We start from the raw sequence: 4,606 nt of genomic DNA on the forward strand, positions 1-4,606 counted from the left end.
CCGATTCAGTTAGCGGATTGGGGGATAATTGAATTCAAAAACTTAAAAAAAAGAGGACATCTATAAAGGGATGTACCATTTCCGGTCAACTTAAAAATTAAAAAAAAATTTACATCGTGTCAATAAAAACTTCAGTAACAGATACTAAGTTTCAGTTCGATAGGACTAACGGTGTTCAAAAAATCGACAGACACACACACATTTTTTCTAGATCATGAAAACGTGATCAGTAATCGATTCTGAGTTCGAATCAGTCAAAATCTCGAGTTCGAATTTTCGCATGATCACAAAACTTCATCTATTGTTACTACGTACATACATAGATAAGGTAAAAATCATTGGTGAGTTATTCATAACAGTGCATTAGTAACTTTTAAATTTAATAACCAGTGATCATATACGAATTTGGGATTACCGGACACTTGGCCGACGGACGGTTGGCCGAACAAACATAAGGTTGACAGATATTCGGCTGAATGAAATTTTTAATTGTTTAAATTTATCAAAAATATCAATATTTTCAATTGAACAGTACACTCGTCTTTACAGATCGCTCCAAAGCGACGAGTGTACTAATACAGATAAAATACAATAATTCAATTAATACAAACATACAAACATCATCCACAGTGACATCTATTGAGAAAAATTTGCAGCATTTTATTATATAAATTGGCGAACCTCAAGACACTTAATAATTTGAGATTTTCAAGAGGGATTGGTAAAGAGATGCCAATTTACAAGAATGGTTTCAATGAAAATCATAAAAATTGGCAAAATCTGGAAGGATACGATCGACCAGGAGTCGCAAATTAAGATCTGGCCAACAACTACTACAGTGGGAATCGAACCGTGATCACTCCACTCGAAAGCGTAATATGCTAATCACTATTCCACGCTGCTGGCTAGATTATTATACAAGAAGTTGATTTAGTGAGCTTTGAATAATTTCGATACAATAACAATATTCATTTTTATCGTTTCATATACATACGTAAAAAAATGCATCTTTTTTTCAAAATCGATCAAAATACAAAATTATTTGAAAATAATATTTGAATGTAATTAATAGTAGATGATATAAACAATGTTTAAGGCACTTTTGAGCTAAAGGAACCTAACAAAAGTACGTATGTGCATATGTATGTGTGTGCTATTATTGAATATTATTTTTGTTATTATACTATTTTTAACAAAGGAATTAATTTTATAATAATTCAAATAAATAAAATAATAATTTGCAACGATATTTTATTTTTATTTTATTTATCCCGTTTTTCATAATCGTCATCATCGTTCATAGCCATTCGCTATTCATTGCTGATTTGAAATAAATTAAAGCAATTAAAAATTTCAATCAGCCAAGTATCCATCGGTCCAAACCAAAAGTCCATGCACGGAATTTGATATATTAATTTACATATAAAATTACACACAAAATAATACATAAAAGATACATTTTAAATGATGCCAAAGTTCAACATCACGTACATACATATATTATATTACATATGTAGGTATACATATATAAATCCGATGGTTTTATGTATTTTACGTATGTATATAAAAAAATTGATTCGATTTTTAAACCAAATATGTAAGTACATACATATATTAGGAATTTGTTTTTAAACATTGCAATTGATATTATGCAACTATGTTCTGATTCGTATCATACACACATGGAAATTACGCTAAATAATCATTTTAACGTATCAAATTTACATGTCGACATTACAAGGAAATTCCAGTGCGTCACATTTTATATTGTATGGACAAACATACATGCATACATATGTGTTCAGGTGGAAAAGTTCATTAATAAATTCCAAGGTGTGGAAAGCTCGACCCTACAAATGTACTTACGTATATACAAAGTGTCGATTGCTCAATTTGAAATTAACCTCCGTGCGATGTTATTAATAATGCAATAAAAATTATTACGAAATAGCACTTTATAACTTTGTAGATATCAATGCAACCGTTTTACGACGAGAACGACACTTAATTAAGGGGTAAATAACGCATTTATCTTACGCCTATTCAAAACGTAAAAGTTTGCACTTAATTGCTCGTAAAGCTTATGCTTTGATAAGTCTGTCGTATAATCTTATAACATATTTGCCGTACATCCATAAAATATTTTATCATGTCACTCCGCTGCATGACTTCGATTTAAGACTTTTGGATCTTGATCATTGCCATTTTTGCTGTATCAATATTCCACAAAGTTGTCAAAAAATGTTTGATCGCCGCTTAACTGTGTATTATATATATTTAAATTTTCTTAGAACTATTTTTTTATCGATTAGACAATGATCTAGAATTTCACGCTTCTGAAGAATGCGTCTGATGTTTCTTTATCTTGTTATGTATATATATAAACACATTAGCATCCCATTCAAATTCGAATCTTATGTATTAATCTAACAATATCTTTATATTGAAATGGGTCAATGTGCAACTGTAGAAATTAACGATAAATACATATATTATTAAGACACAATTAAAATGATCTTGATTTTGATTTTTAAAAGCTTTTTGTTGTTCGTAAATTTCACAATACATTCGAATGGTTGCTCAACATGTGACCATTATCTTTTTTACAAGTTTTTGCTATTGTTAGTTTTTATTATTCTAATGTTAGTGCTTAACAGCATAATAGGAGAAAAATCTCAAAACATTTTATGTGTTATTTAAAGAGTCTTAAGATCGCAAATTTTGCATACTTCTTATGCTGTCAAAAATCTTGGTACACCTATTAACTGTCATATACAAATGTACAATATTGTGTTAAATTGAATTTCATGATTTATTATACACTAGTTGTTTTACCCGGCTTCGCTCAGTATTTGTAATATAAACAGCGTAAACATGGCGAATCTAATAGTAAATATACATTTGTTTTTTTATTCAATTTATTTGAATCGAAAAATAATACTATTCAACCATTCGAATCGTCGTCATAGAAATATTAACTAGTTTTCGATTCCCAACCAAAAATACAAATAAAGTCTCTTTCGAAATTATATATTAGATATGAATGTATTTAAATATGTATATACAAAGTGGTGAGATAAGAAAAAACAATACGTGGATGAGAAGTATGACAAGGGTAGTTGATGTAGTGGAGAGAGTGAAGAAATTTAAATGGCAATGGGCGGGTTACGTATCTAATGAATGAAAAGTGGTTAAAAGAAGTGCTAGAATGGTACCCGAGAGAATGCATAGTGGCCATAAGCAAGATCGGTGGATGAAATTAGGAAAATGTGTGGAGTGAGATGGATGAGAGTTGCGCAAAACAAAGGCGAATGGACGCGTGTTGGAGAGCCCTTCATCCAACAGTGGATGGAGAGGGGCTGTAGATGATGATTATGATGATGATATCTATATATATAAAATTGAGTGTCTGTGTGTGTGTGTGTCTCGAATAGGCTTCTAAACCACTGAACCGATTACGATGGAACTTTCAGGATTTGTTGTATGCATGTCCGGGAAGATTTATGTGAAAAAAAAACGGGAAAAAACCTCTTAATAATAATATTTGTAATTACGATTTTACTGACGCGAAAGTAACAATAGACAACTTGAACGCATCACGCCGCGAGTGTGACAATAATCGCGCCACGCCTACCTCTCACTTGAATGTACTGACCATTCAGGGCTGTGCCACAAACACACAGCGGATGGCCCACGTCAAAAATATATCTATCTCTGTGGAACGGGAACGGGAACGAGAACGAGAACGGGAACGGGAATTGTACGCGTTATTTCGGCATTGCAACGCATGCCGGGTTCAGCTAGTATTATATTTATCAATATTTATTTATTTAAAGTTTGGACCATTACATGAATTCCTAATGCGCCACAATGGTCAAAAATATAACAGAAAAGAAAAGAAACAAAACAATAACTAAAGAAATTAGACATAACAAAAACAAAACATATATATACACAAAAAAAACTAACAATAATAATAATAATAATTACAAATTATAAAAAACGAAAAAGAAAGGAATGTCTTATAAAAGAAAAGAGAGAAATAAAAATAAATATAAACATATGTACATATATACACAGACAATAATACATTTTTACATAATCATAAAAAACAATTGCAATTATAATAGCAGATACGTAAAAATATCAAATACAAAATATAACATAAGGAATGCCTTGCAATTACAGCCAGTTCCAATAAATAAGAACCAACTGCAAATACAAAACATCCCTGTGAGGCCCAAATGGAACAGAGTAAATCAAAATTCCATGTATGTACGTCGTCTGATTCAAATCCCAGTAGGCCAACTGTTACTCTGTCCGAAAGGAACGAACGCACTTTCCCAACATTTTCCAACGCGCATCGAATCGGAAAAACCGGAAGTTTGAAACGGACGCCACGTGCGAAAGTCCACCGGGAAATCGATACGACTCACGTCAAATATTAAATAATGCACGTGCACGCGTCCACACATGCAAACACACGTCGTACACATTGTCGCACGGATACGAGATTTTTTTATGATTTTTTTCCTAATGTTTGCCGGCGCGTTATTAGCGTGTTTGCACTAGCATAATATAAAGGTGTATTGTGAGCTCGAACACA

General features: G+C 31.8%; 1 long non-coding RNA gene across 1 annotated transcript in view; it reads right to left on the minus strand.

Annotated features, from left to right (window-relative positions):
* Positions 1-4,606, minus strand: part of LOC143917655 (uncharacterized) — a 160,606-nt gene that overhangs the window by 58,605 nt on the left and 97,395 nt on the right. The window lies entirely within an intron of this gene.

The sequence above is a fragment of the Arctopsyche grandis genome, chromosome 10, assembly GCF_051622035.1.
Source record: "Arctopsyche grandis isolate Sample6627 chromosome 10, ASM5162203v2, whole genome shotgun sequence".
In the NCBI taxonomy this organism is placed as follows: domain Eukaryota; kingdom Metazoa; phylum Arthropoda; class Insecta; order Trichoptera; family Hydropsychidae; genus Arctopsyche; species Arctopsyche grandis.